A 15,443-nucleotide genomic window follows, 5' to 3' on the forward strand; every position below is an offset into this window, starting at 1 on the left:
ATTTGGTTTTGGTTCACCTGACTAACGAAGCTTCTTGCACACGTTTGTCTCCTACAAGGGTTGTGGCAAATGGGAAATAGGATTTCTTATTGTTTTTTCCAACAATTGCGTATGTCACTCTTACATAAAGGCCAGATTTGAGTACCACACAAATAACAGTTGTCCAGTTAACAGATTCTCCCCCCTGAGCTGTGGACCTCTGCAGCGCTTTCAGAGTTACCATCAGTTTTTTGGCCGTTTCTCCAATTAATGCCCAGCTTGAGATTTTAGGCCATATTTTGGAAGGTTTGCAGTCGTGTCAAGCTCTTTCCATTTTCAGATGATGGACTGAAAAGTACTCCATCAGATGTTCCAGGCTTGGTATATTGTTTTATAACCTAACCCTGCTTCAAAGTTCTCCACAGCTGAGCTGTGTGTTGTGTTCTTTGATCTTGATGATAATGCTTGTTTAATTATAGCCTCTAACACATATCTGAGGCATTTACACTGTATGAATAATTATTCGGCTAGTTGTAGTTTGAGGATTCATGTTAATAAATGTTTTTTTCTGGCAAAAACAATAAACTGTGACAAGTATAACCACCGTTCATTACAATAACAATCACAAGCCTCCCATTCATGGAGTCTAACAGTTTCTTGGTCTGTTTACTTTTTGTGTGATAATGACCACAGCCTCCCAGACACTGTTCACAAAGGCGGAATGATATCTTTCACAGTAAATCTCCAGTCTAAGAAAGGCCCAAAACCTTTCATTAGGTTTTAGGTAAGATGATGAAGGGGACAATGTCATTAATCTTTCATCTTTAAGGCCTTTGCTGGTTAGGCATGCAGTGAAGTCCTTTCATGCATGTGATGGAACATTGTGCTGCATAAAATTCATTATTAGAGAATAAGACTTTTTTTCTGTACCACTGCATGAAAGTGTCTTCTAGAATAGGAGTAGGTTTGGGAGATGTTTATGAGTCCATCTTTAACCTGGTATGGTCCAGCTGGCTCATCTTCAACAATACCAGACCATACCAGTACCCCACCACCACCTAGGTGGCCTCTGATTGTGAAGTGAATCTCGCTTCCTGTCACTGATCGAGCCATGGGCCCATCCATCGGATCCATCCAGAGTCACTATCATCTCATCAGTCCACAACACCTTTGAAATATCTGCCTTTAGATATATCTTGGCCAAATCTTGATGTTTCAACTTATGTCTTGTTCTGTTGTCGAGCTTCAGCCTTTCTTGCCACGTCTGCATAACCTAGGCTAGATAGGCTGTTTTTTAGGAATATGACGGTATTGTAAGCAGATGAGTTCCAGATAACTTCATGTTTGATTTTGTTGTAACATGAAAAAATCTGAAATAGCTAAAGGGAAACACTTTTGAAAGCCACTGTATACACTATTACCCCTAACATATAGCTGTATCTCAGGATAGACTTCATGAGATTTTCAATTAGAAACAGGAACTTTATTTAATTAAAATAAGTAAATTTATTATTTATTTAGAAGTCTAAAAGTGTTTGTCAATTAATTAAGACTTAGATTACAGATTCAGGAACAAATTATTCTAAACAGGTGCAATCTTGTGCAAATGTTTAATCAGTATCAATTGAGCAGCTCCTGATTTAGTACATTTGAGACCAGGGACGTGCACAGATTGACACTAGGTGGTGCTAGAGCATCTGCCCTTTTATCCTATGGACAAAAAAGTGCCTTCCTGAAATCTTTTTTTTTTTTTTTTTACAGCGTATAGTGTGGGGCCCAAGGTAAAATTTTGATGAAAGACTTCAGATGAAAAGGTTAAAACTTCACTTGCCTCCATTTTATCTAAACAGAACAGGCCAATCAATGGCATACCTCTTAGATTAAAGTAGAAGAAATAAATAAATTCAAATCTATCTCATTGATGTGGGTTTTACATTTGCTATAATGGTCCCTGATGACTTCTGTTTGTCTCATGTTTTTTTAAATTGCAAATACAGCCAAATGAGCTGGTAAACATTAAAATTCATAAACTACTAAAGATACCTTTTATAAAGTTCAGTAAATGTGGGCCATGTAGGCAAAGTTGTATTTTCTACTTCTGTGTGTGTAAAAATTATGTGATCAGAGTATTTAATTTCTAAATGGCAGGCATCAATTCTCAGGACGTGCAATCTAATTAATTTTAATTCTCTGAGAATAATTTTTGTCATATATCACACTGGCTACATATGCAGAAGTATAGATGATTCTTATGATCATATTCTATACTGTTGGTTTCATTTTTACTATGAATATTTTATAACTTATTATCTGGGTATAGTTGATTTACACAGTAGAATGTTCACTGGTTACTAACATTTCTGAAGATAACTAATTTAGTGAGACCTACCTGGTAAATTTGGCAGTGAAACCTGCTTTGTTACAACATAAGGTTATTTGGTGCAGAAGATATTTTGCGATAAAAGTACAGAATAATATAGTCAAGCCAAACATGTTGTGCTCAGTTTGTAAAAAGAAAAAAAAGAAGGATATTGTAAGTCAGGAAGTTCAGGTTAAAGGCTGGTTGTGAATCAGTAATCTAACTTTTAATCAATCTATTATAATTTTGTTTCCTTATTAATCTTAAGAAATTTGTAAATTGCATTCTTGTTTTGAGTTTCTTTTTCCTGATTGGTCTTTTCCCTAGATCCCACAGGACAGCTTGTTTTGTGGATGCTTAGTAATACATATAAATTATGTTCATGCTGTCCCTGTAATAAATCTCACACTACAAGGGCAGCCGACCGCTCCATGTGCCGCACAAAGTGCCCTTTTTTTCCACTCGAGCACCGGCCCCCCCAAAATTTCTATGCACGCCACTGTTTCAGACTAATGCTTTGATTGCTCCTATAAATCTATTCATAATTCATTGCTGCCCACCTAATAACTTTAACAGTGTATTATCACAAAGACTGGTCAATTTTTGATGTTTAGAGGAAACGTTTTGATGCATTTATTCTGAGTTTATTTAAAAAGTAAGAATACAAAAAATCACACTTTGTCCATGGTAAAACGATTATTCTCTTTTTTTTAAAATAATTTTTGCAGCACTAGAGGCCTTTATTTTTCAACAGTAGGTAGACAGGAAAGAGGGTAAAGAGAGGGGGAGACATTCAGCAAAGCTTGCCAAGTCCAGTACTCGAACCCGGGACAGCCGCATCAAGGACTATAGCCTCTGTACACGGTTGCATGCTTTACCTTTACACCACCAGCGCCATGCCAAGATTATTCTGAAACAAACAAATAATATCAGAATAGAGAGGCTCTTCTGTTTGCAAAATATGTACAAGGGAAGTGATTTGTATGTCTGTTATACTATATGCACCACATTTATAGACACCCCAAGAATATATATATAAAAAGCCTTAAAATGAAGCCTTAAAAAGATTTGTTTGGTATTGCGGTAGCATAATCTAACACTGAACAACAGAATGAAAAACTTTTTTTTGCACAATGTATTCCAATTGTAAACAGCCCTGGTTTCTCTCTCATACTCTCTCCTCTTCAGATTACCCTACTGGTTCTCTAAAGGATTTAGGTCAGGGGACTGAGATGACCCCGAAGAGAGTTGGTTCTATGTCTGGTGAACCATTTTTGTGTTTAGGATTATAATACTACTGTAAGACCCAATGATGGGCAAATGCAGGGAAAAAATAACTCAAGCAGGACTAAGACACATTGCAATAATAAGAACATAGATTTTGCATCTGCCGATCATTGCTAAAAGTAAAAAAAATAACAGTTTTCCAGCTCTTCAAAATGGTTTTATAAGCATTCCGTTGAAACACTTCTCAGTTTGCATAAACTTTTGTAAGCCTTTAGAAAAGAGTGATTTATTATTCTGTAATATAATAATTTAGAATAGAAAAGAATTTCATTGAAATGTCATTTATTGTCCCACAGTTGGGAAATTAAGGTCTACCAGCAGCAAATGGAAATGCAAATGGAAGCATGCAGATACACACAGCACAGTACAAAATATAAAAACAAAAAAAGAAGAATAACAGACAGTACAGTCTTTTTACTTGTTTAAATATGACATGTCTTCTGCTCCAACAAACTACACCGCAGAAGATGGCTGCGACCTTGCAACCTAAAAAGTTCTCAGTCTTCTTACCAGGTAGAGTCTGCACTGACCCTTGCTGTAAAGAGCATCAGTGTCCGGTTTATATCCTGAAGGAACCTTTTGTGATCTCAACAGGAAAAACATTGAATCAATTTGATGTCCATGTATCTGAGTGTCTCTCAGTAACATGAATTATGACATCAAAAACATCTTGATCAATGTATGCCAAGGCTTACAGTTCACATTTCAACACAGAAGGTATTTCAATCTAAAGTTCAACAGTTCTTTCATCTGAGTTACAGCTTCCCTGGAGATGCTTATCCAGCCTATCTTCACATGGTGTTTCTCTTCATTATCTTATACCCTGTGCCAGCCGGGGGCACAAAGCTGTAGCCAAGGGAACCTGGAAATTGCAGTGGAAAGAGGAGAGCAAGAACAACCATAGAAGGAGAGTGACACATCCAAAGTGAGGGTGATTCAGAATTCTTCAGCTGTGGTTTCTGAGATGAAGCTGACCTGAAGGGATGTTATCATAGAGGGGAAACCAACCGAAAAGGAAAAAAAAGACTTTTCACAATCCAAGCAAGCCTGTGTGATGATCCAGACATGTCATGAAAACAGGACTAACAAAGCATTATCTTGCTTGTCAGATGAAAGCACTTCAGTGTTTGACAGGGCAACACAAAATGTGAGAAATTTGATGCCAGATGCAGCGGTGATTTGAAACTTTGCCGTTTATTGAGTCTATATATATATATATATATATATATATACATATACAGGGGTTGGACAATGAAACTGAAACACCTGGTTTTAGACCACAATAATTTATTAGTATGGTGTAGGGCCTCCTTTTGCAGCCAATGCAGCGTCAATTCATCTTGGGAATGACATATACAAGTCCTGCACAGTGGTCAGAGGGATCTTAAGCCATTCTTCTTGCAGGATAGTGGCCAGGTCAACTACATGATACTGGTGGAGGAAAACGTTTCCTGACTCGCTCCTCCAAAACACCACAAAGTGGCTCAATAATATTTAGATCCGGTGACTGTGCAGGCCATGGGAGATGTTCAACTTCACTTTCATGTTCATCAGACCAATATTTCACCAGTCTTGCTGTGTGTATTGGTGCATTGTCATCCTGATACACGGCACCGCCTTCAGGATACAATGTTTGAACCATTGGATGCACATGGTCCTCAAGAATGGTTCGGTAGTTCTTGGCAGTGACGCGCCCATCTAGCACAAGTATTGGGCCAAGGGAATGCCATGATATGGCAGCCCAAACCATCACTGATCCACACCCCTGCTTGACTCTGAGCATGCAACAGTCTGGATGGTACGCTTCTTTGGGGCTTCTCCACACCGTAACTCTCCTGGATGTGGGAAAAACAGTAAAGGTGAACTCATCAGAGAACAATACATGTTTCACATTGTCCACAGCCCAAGATTTGCGCTCCTTGCACCATTGAAACCGACGTTTGGCATTGGCATGAGTGACCAAAGGTTTGGCTATAGCAGCCCGGCCGTGTATATTGACCCTGTGGAGCTCCCGACGGACAGTTCTGGTGGAAACAGGAGAGTTGAGGTGCACATTTAATTCTGCTGTGATTTGGGCAGCCGTGGTTTTATGTTTTTTGGATACAATCCGGGTTAACACCCGAACATCCCTTTCAGACAGCTTCCTCTTGCGTCCACATTTAATCCTGTTGGATGTGGTTCGTCCTTCTTGGTGGTATGCTGACATTACCCTGGATATTGTGGCTCTTGATACATCACAAAGACTTGCTGTCTTGGTCACAGATGCGCCAGCAAGACGTGCACCAACAATTTGTCATCTTTTGAACTCTGGTATGTCACCCATAATGTTGTGTGCATTTCAATATTTTGAGCAAAATGTGCTCTTACCCTGCTAAGTGAACCTTCACACTCTGCTCTTACTGGTGCAATGTGCAATCAATGAAGACTGGCTACCAGGCTGGTCCAATTTAGCCATGAAACCTCCCACACTAAATTAACAGGTGTTTCAGTTTCATTGTCCAACCCCTGTATATATTCATTTGATAACAAATTTGTATATTATACCGGATGAAAAATATATAACTTATATCTCTAATAGCCAAAAAGCAGAAAAGCTAAATATGCTTTTCTATCACTTCAACTTTGTTTGCATGGTTTTTGGGGGTCTGTTTTTGCTGCTCTAATTGATGCCTCTTGTCTTCACATCTGCCTTCTCTGTCACCCATGAAACCAGAAACACTTCAACCAACATACTTACTCCTGCCTCCACCACAGATGGAGGTTTGTAGTATTACATAATACAGCCCATACTTTCCATGCGCCAGTATTTCCCAGGAAAGTACCTGGTAAGGACCAGGAAAACGTGGCATGGAATAAGTCACCTCATAATGCAGCCTGATTCCAGGAAATGCCTAGCACATTCTAGGAAAGTATTTGATAAGTTCCAGGGAAAGCAGACTACCTTGTAAATTCTGCGAAAGTTTCAGATATCTTCAGGGAAGTAACTGGTAAGTTCCGGCAAATTACCGATTCAGTTTCAGGAAAGTATCTGGGAGGTTCCAGCAAAGTAATCATCAGAGAACACATATGTCTAATCAAAGTTCCAGGAAAGTACTTGTTAGGTTCCTGGAAAGTATCCGGAATGTTTTGGCGAAATAACCAGGGAGTAACATTAAACTAGTGTTTTCCATTAAAGTTCCAGGAGAGTACCTAGTATATTTTACAAAAGTACCAAGTTATTATTCACCATTTAAAACTACCTGGTTTCTGAAAATAATAAGTTCCAGGAAAATACCTGGGAAACTGCATGAACATTTAAAGAAAATACCTCGCAAGCTCTGGGGAAGTTTGGCATGTACTGAGTAGCTAATACTGGGTCGGTGTGCTGTCTCCTCTGGTCATTCGTCTGGCTGCCGAATTTTGAAAAGGTTTAGGTCTTGCTATGGATCTTTGGCAGGCCAGTAAAAATGCATTGCAATAAACCAACTGGCTTTAAACTAAAGCATTAATCAATGTTTCTGCATCCCCTTTAGTCATAAATGTTCTTGCTACATGTCTCTGGTGACAGACTTACATTTTGAAGAACCTTGTTACATATGAATATAAGCTTAAATCAGAATCCTTTACTTGTCTTTGTTAAGCTTTAGAAAATAACGCTCATCAATTTCTTTGTTGTCTGTAGAAGAGTTTTTGGTCATATTCATAACTGGTTTCAGAAAAGATGTTGACAGCTGACAAGAACTAATATGCTTAAATGTTTGTAGGATGAGAACGTTTGTAGAATCAATAATATTGTTATTGTTTGCACAAGGAGTAGTTCCTAGTAACCAACCCCAAGCAGCTTGTCATTTTGTCTCCTGTGCCAGGGTGGTGTTGGCCGTGTCCAAACTGTTTTCTCTGCTGTGCATGGATACCATCAGATGCCATTAGTTGCTCCTAGGTGAGATGAACTGTTGCGTGTTGGAGCTGCAAAGCAGCACACCAGATGACCTGAACATTAAATCCTCTGGCATCTTCACTACTGTCTTATTCTTTCTATCTATATCACTGCACAGCATACTGTTGAATATCTCTGGTTCTTTGGTACAGAGGGATTATTTCAAACCAAGCATGCCTCTCATATCTTTAGCCTCATAGCAGAATTGCCAAAGTCGTATTTTGGCAAATATAACTTAGACAATTATGCTTTAAGGCTAATGATATACATGACTGAATGCATCACTTTATCTAGCTTTTTCCTTTGTTTAAGCGCAGGACATCACATGATTGATTTCATGTCTGAATCTGTCTAAAATCCTACATTTTTAGCCCAAATTCTTACTAAATTCTTATGAAACCCTTTTGTGATAAACTAGCAATTTTTTGCAATCATTGATGGGCCATCCCCCCAAAAATTAAAGCACCAACATTTAAGTCAATCATCCAGCTGGAAACATTGTCTGCTCTGTTTCAGGTTGCAATTTCAATTCATTGAGTTTCATTAGTTTTGGTATATAAACTACACTGACAGCATGGCTGTTTAGGGAACCCTTGTTCGTATGGTAGTTATAAAATATTTGTATTCACCATCCATGATTTCCTTAATATGTTAAAAGTTGTCTCCACTCTACTGAAAGAGAAGACCAGATTTTGGAGCTCCATGCTCAACAATGCAAGACTGTCAAACCAGAAACTGAAGGCTTCTTGGCAAAACCCCATTAGCAGAAAAACACAAGCAGAAGGATAAAAAATAAATGCTGTTAAAAGCTAGACATGGCCGTTAATTTCAATTTAGCTGACATGAAGGGCATATGGATACAGTCAATGGTGATTAGGGCTTTTTAGGACTTTTGGAAGGTCTGTAAAAAAATACAACCAGCCATTTGCTGATTACTTTCTATATTTAATTAACTGGTATTTTGATTGTTCACAGTTTAAAGGTTCAAACAGTTGGAAGAGTATGGATTTATGGAACTATTTATGGAACTATTTCCGTCCGTCTATCCATCCAAGAATAGACTGGAAATTTGAGACTGGAAAAGTCTGGAATGTTTTCATGAAAAACAGAAGGAATCCTGCTGTCACCTTGACAACAATCCCAAAGAACCACCTGAGTTCCTGCCTTTGTTCTGAACTTAATGGTTTGTTTTAGTCAAGTTGTGATTGTGATTTAGTATCTGTTTTTTGTAGCTGGAGAAATCAAAATGTCTTTATAGTAAGTACTGAATTGGCAGTTATAGCTTACAAATTGGAATGCGGAAAGCAGGGAGCGTCCGAGTAGGGAACGTTTCTGAGTGATTATGTTGATGCGTAGACACAACAGCAATCATTGTTCACATAATTTGTATTTCCCCATCGGCTTTCTTGTTAGGAGACCAAAGTTAGAAAAATAAAATAAAATCTCAGACATGTGACTCTTAGGGAATAAGGATTTGAATAATCAAAACTGCTTTATTTTTTAAAATATGTCTCATCAAGCACAGTCAGGACACTCTATGCCCTGGAAACAGAAATGTTTTCATTCCTCGTAAGGCCCAAAAGCAACAATATTTTATTGTAAAAAGTTTAATAATATTAGTTTTTAATCCATTAGCAACAGTGTTTAATTGGCTCTTGGTCCATTACCTTTGATGATCGAGGGAAAGGCTTATGAACTTTCCTGCAGTTAGTGTCTATGCATGAAAACACAACGCAGGGCTGCAGAACTTAGCAAAAGAAGATAATACTACAACTGTTACTTGGCAATATTCTGTTTCTAAAATAAAACAATGATAGAAATTTGCAGTCACTGTTTGAGTGCTTGGTGAAGTAGTTGTTAGGGCTGTTGTCTTGCAGCAAAAAGATCCTGGGTTCAAATCCTGGCCTGGGCTCTTTCTGGATGGAGATTGCATGTTCTTCCAGTGCTTTTGCAGTTTCTAACCCAGTATTCCGGCTTCATTCCACAGTCCCAAAACACCAAAGTTAGGTTAATTGGTTGTATAAACTGCCCAAAGGTATGTGTGTGTGTGTGTGTGTGTGTGTGTGTTTGTGTGTGCATGTTTTTTTTGTCCTCTGTGTGCCCTGTGATGAACTGGCAACCTGTCGAGGGTGTAATCCGCCTCTTGCCAAATGACCGCTGTAGATAGGCATCACTAACCCATTGAGCTTTTATGATGGAGTTAGTAGAGTTGAATCAACAGCGAAATCAAGAAATTTCAAGATAGTCCCAGGTTATGCCTTAAGAAATTCCCCTCAACCCCTATGCTTTTTTAAATAAACAAATAAAAAAAACAGCATTTAAAATTGGTTAATGGTTTATTCACTTATAGGCTTAAAATAGAGGGAATTCTTGATAGCATTGCATTTCCATGATGAACTGCTGGTCATCAGTCAGAGCTAATCAAGGAAAAATTGTCTGATTATGTTCTTTGGCTGACTGATTGGTGCTTCTCTGGAATAACTAAGTTCAGCCTGTTGGAGGGGTCCTTATACACAGTCACAGTTACTGATCTGGCCTTTTTGGGATGATTAATTGCCAACCTCTGTGGTAAAGATTGCCCATGCTGGAGGAAAATATTGATTCCTCTGGAATGAAAAGGATTTATTACAGTTTCTGTAGGTTAGATAGGTGGCAAAGTTAGACAACTTAATGCCACCACTTTATGTAGTGAGTAGTGTCAGATCTTTTTCAAAGTTAGCCTTCATTGTGTTTCTTAGCCTTCTGCTAGATTTAGGATGAGGTGTAACAGCTGAGTTCTCTAAAAGCAGATGGAATAATTTCCTTAGACGCTGTAGGCCAGAAGAAAAAAAGATTTTACATTGATTCAATATTTTTCTCATTGTGAATTATTATATTTTACACTTCAATTGCCATTTATTATGTCTAGTCAGTGACCTACTTGGCTGTTTTGCAAAATCTAAGCTCAATGACTGTGATTTTGACTTAGCATTAGAAGTAGTTTTCTTAGATTCACTGTGTTTCTGGTCCTGTAATTTAGTTCGGAGGAATAGTAATAGTAAAATCTACCTCATTCGGTTCAGAGGAATTATTCCATTTTACGCTTTATAGTTTAATTCATCTTCTTATGAAGGGTTACTCACCAAATATAACTGCTCCACCTGGAACAAGCAAAAGTGAAGTGGTCCGAGTGCCAAATGCTCCCTTACTACTATGCTACATTTACCATCCAGCAGTGCATCAACTGCCAGAAACAATTAGGATGTTATATTACTCCTATAATATTGCATTTTTAATTGCTTTGGAAAGCACAATAATCAAGCTTTCCCAATTTACATTATCTCACTTTAAGAAACAAATCTGTAAAGATGACCACTGTATGTCAGCTGCTGACAGGGTGATGAAACATGTGGGAATTTCAAACCAGGGACAGCTGGGTCGAGAACTGAGGCCTCCGTATAAGGGTCGCGCACTATCCCGCTACGCCACGTGCCAAGCCACACCTATTATGGTAGCTTCTTGAAGCACATTCTCAATAAATAGCACTTTCAGCTGCAAATGTTCTCCTATTTTTTTCTATTTGGCACAAAGACCTGCAGAAATTAGCAATGCTTTTATGTCAGCAAAGGAAAGAATACAGATAAATTGTAATTGGTCATATGAATTCAAAAATAATTTTCTGGCCTTTAACTTTTCTGAAGGATTTATATTTTTTTGTTAATAAGGGTGTATTCACACCAGCCACATTTGGTCCGCTTTAACAGACCAGAGTTTGTTTCCACCCTTGGTCCAGATCTTTTGTCCAGGCGTGAATACATTCATGGAACCCTGGTCTGGAGCAAACAACTGGACTGAGATCCACTTTTTGAGGTGGTCTCAGTCAGCTTCCAATCGGACTCTGGTGCGGTTCGCTTCTGGTGCGAGCCGACCCAACTACAGGGAATGTATGCCTTTTTGAACTTCATGGTAAAAATTCTACCAAAGCAACCTTTCCTGCTAGGACTATTAAAACAGCACTTGTTGATTTTTCAACTGATTTAGGCAACAGTTGAAGCTGCAAGATTTCTTTGCACTTCTGAGCTGCAGTATTTGCTGCTATTATCCCTGCAATCAATGATATTTTTCTCCTGGGTACAGTTTCTGTGGGAAATGGCCTGTTATTATAACTCATCAACTGTAATCAAATCCTTCAAGAGCTTTTATCATCGAACCCTTTTCCAATTTAAATGGATTTGTCAGATCTTATAAATCAATGATTCTCTGAATCATTCATGCAGTTTTTAATGAAACTGAAGAGTTTAACTTTCTGTAGACAGATAAGAAATGAGATGAAGTTACATGTGTTTTATGGGATATAAAATCATCAGCAGGCATCAAATACAAAGATGCTTGCTGTCATAATATCATTACTGATTCTGCCTCAGTGTCTACCTGCTTGAGTTTAATATCATGATGTCCAATTCAAATTTTATTTAAGTTTGAATCTGAGAGTTTAGTGTTATACATTACATGCAGCAACTCTGTATTACTTAATAATGAAACATACTCCTGTGCAAAATTGTTGCTTAATCCTTTGTTGCTTATTAATTTAATTCCGAGGATACAGACTTATTTTTAAAATGTCCTGAGGTGGTCTTTCTAAAGGTCTTACATGGTTTTCTTTGGACTTTGGATGCTTTTTTACTGCGTTTTAGCTCATTTGGGATATATAAGCACTTTGTTGCAAGCAGGGGCTCACAAACACACCATTTATGTGCCTTTCAGAAACAGTCAAGACTGTATAACAGAAAGAAATCTGTATTTTACAGCAACAAGGTGACTCCCAAAGTGCTATAAGTTGGAAAAACTATCAGACAGTAGATGATCAGCCAAAGAAGGATGAATTTCTATTTTTCCTCCTTTTCTCAAAGGCATAACTTTCAGATACACAGAGCATCTATGGAGTCTTAAAAGATATTACTAAAGGGAAGTGAAGTGATTGTTGTGCTCCATTTATGTCTGAAGCCAAAACTTGGATCTTGGAATAACATCAAACCAGCTTAACTATTTTGTAGCTGTTGGACAACAGGCAGGATTTTTTATTTGTTGTGTTGTGTGACCGGGCTAAATACTGCAGTAACAACAATAGGAGTCTCTTGTTGCCTCGATACGCTATTGGAACATCTTAACAAATACTAGTTTTGCTTGGATTTGTATGTGTCAAAGATGTAATAATGCTCAAACTGTGTGAGGTACAATCGTGAACTGAGGCTCACTGTGTGTTGAATACATGGCAGCCTCATTACATTTTTGAGAAACTGTTTATTCTACTAACATTCAGTTTGAAAATTGATACACCGCCCTCATAGATAGCTTATCAGCTTTATGTTACAATGGTGTGATCTGATGGAAAAATAACTGTGGCTCAAATGTTGCAGTTTGCACTAATTAATTAATATTCACTCAACTGACCTGCTGTATGCTTTAATCTGATAGTGAAACTGACAGCTTGCCTTACTTTATCATTATTCTGGCTGATAACTACCTGACACTTTTGAGGGCTCTCAAAGAGCAGAGATTTCATTCCTCGTACTCGTCGTCTTCCGCTTCATCCGGGACCGGGTCACGGGGGCAGCAGACTCAGCAGAGACGCCCAGACGTCCCTCTCCCCAGACACCTCCTCCAGGGGGAGCCCAAGGCGTTCCCAGGCCAGCCGAGAGACATAGTCCCTCCAGCGTGTCCTGTGTCGTCCCCTGGGCCTCCTCCCGGTGGGACGTGCCTGGAACACCTCCCGAGGGAGGCGTCCAGGAGGCATCTGGTATAGATGCCCGAGCCACATCCTCTCGATGTGGAGGAGCAGCGGCTCTACTCCGAGCCCCTCCCGGATGGCCAAGCTCCTCACCCTATCTCTAAGGGAGTGCCCGGCCACCCTATGGAGAAAGCTCATTTCAGCCGCTTGTATCTGGGATCTTGTTCTTTCGGTCATGACCCAAAGTTCATGGCCATAGGTGAGGGTAGGAACGTAGACCGATCGCTTTTCGGCTCAGCTCTCTCTTCACCACAACGGACCGGCACAGCGCCCCCATTACTGTGGCAGCCGCACCGATCCGTCTGTCGATCTCCCGCTCCATTCTTCCCTCACTCGTGAACAAGACCCCGAGATACTTAAACTCCTCCACTTGAGGCAGGAACTCCCCTCCAACCTGAAGAGGACAAGCCACCCTTTTCCGGTCGAGAACCATGGCCTCGGACTTGGAGGAGCTGATCTTCATCCCAGCCACTTCACACTCGGCTGCGAACCGCCACAGTGCATGCTGTAGGTCTTGGCTGGAGGGGGCCAGCAGGACAACGTCATCTGCAAAAAGAAGAGACGAAATCCTCTGGTCCCCAAACCAGACCCCCCCGGCCCTTGGCTGCACTTAGAAATCCTGTCCATAAAAGTTATGAACAGAACCAGTGACAAAGGGCAGCCCTGCCCCGGAGTCCAACATGCACCGGGAACAGGTCCGACTTAGTGCCGGCAATGTGAACCAAACTCCTGCTCCGTTTGTACAGAGACCAGATGGCCCCTAATAAAGGGCCCCCGATTCCATACTCCTGGAGCACCCCCCACAGGACATCACGAGGGACACAGTCGAATGCTTTCTCCAGGTTCACAAAACACATGTGGACCGGTTGGGCAAACTCCTATGAACCCTCGAGTTCCCTGTAGAGGGAATAGAGCTGGTCCAGTGTTCCACGGCCGGGACAAAAACCACACTGCTCCTCCTGAAGCCGGGGTTCGACTATCGGCCGGACTCTCCTCTCCAATACCCCGGCGTAGGCCTTACCAGGGAGGCTGAGGAGTGTGATCCCCCTGTAGTTGGAACACACCCTCCGATCACCCTTCTTATGTAGGGGGACCACCACCCCAGTCTGCCAATCCAAAGGCACTGTCCCCGTCCGCCACGCAATGTTGAAGAGGCGTGTCAACCATGACAGCCCCATAACATCCAAAGACTTGAGGTACTCAGGGCGGATCTCATCCAACCCCGAAGCCCTGCCACCATGGAGCTTTTCTGCCACAGCCCAGGCAGCGGCACACTTGGCCTCACGGTACCCATCAGCTGCCTCAGGAGTCCCACAAGCCAATCACAGCTGATTGGACTCCTTCAGCTTGACAGCGTCATTTACTGTCGGTGTCCACCACCAGGTTCGGGGATTGCCGCCGTGGCAAGCACCTCGGTGACTTCAGCCCGGGGGATGAAAAAGTCCAATCCTGGGTCTCCAGCCTGTTTCCACCAGGGAATGCGTGATGGCAGGATTGAGGAGATGCTCGAAGTACTCCTTCCACCGCCTGATAATGTCCCCAGTCGAGGTCAGCAGCTCCCCACCCCCACTGTAAACAGTGTTGGCAAAGCACTACTTACCCCTCCTGAGGCGCTGGACGGTTTGCCAGAATCGCTTCAAGGCCAACCGGTAGTCCTTCTCCATGGCCTCACCGAACTCCTCCCAGGTCCGAGTTTTTGCCTCTGCCACCGCCTGGGCCGCGGCACACTTGGCCCCACGGTACCCGTCAGCCGCCTCAGGAGTCCCACAAGCCAACCACAGCCGATAGGACTCCTTCTTCAGCTTGACAGCGTCCCTTACTGCCGGTGTCCACCACCAGGTTTGGGGAGTGCCGTCGCAACAGGAACCGCAGACCTTACGGCTGCAGCTACGGGCAGCATCATCGACAATAGATGCGGAGAACATGGTCCACTCAGACCTTATGTCTCCAACATCCCTCGGAATCTGGTCAAAGCTCTCCCGGAGGTGAGAGTTGAATACATCTCTGGCCAAGGGGTCTGCCAGGCGTTCCCAGCAGACCCTCACTATGCGCTTGGGCCTGCCAAGTCTGTCTGGCTTTCTCCTCCCCCAGCGGATCCAACTCACCACCAGGTGGTGATCAGTGGACAGCTCAGC

The sequence above is a fragment of the Girardinichthys multiradiatus genome, chromosome 17 (assembly GCF_021462225.1).
Source record: "Girardinichthys multiradiatus isolate DD_20200921_A chromosome 17, DD_fGirMul_XY1, whole genome shotgun sequence".
NCBI classification, from domain to species: domain Eukaryota; kingdom Metazoa; phylum Chordata; class Actinopteri; order Cyprinodontiformes; family Goodeidae; genus Girardinichthys; species Girardinichthys multiradiatus.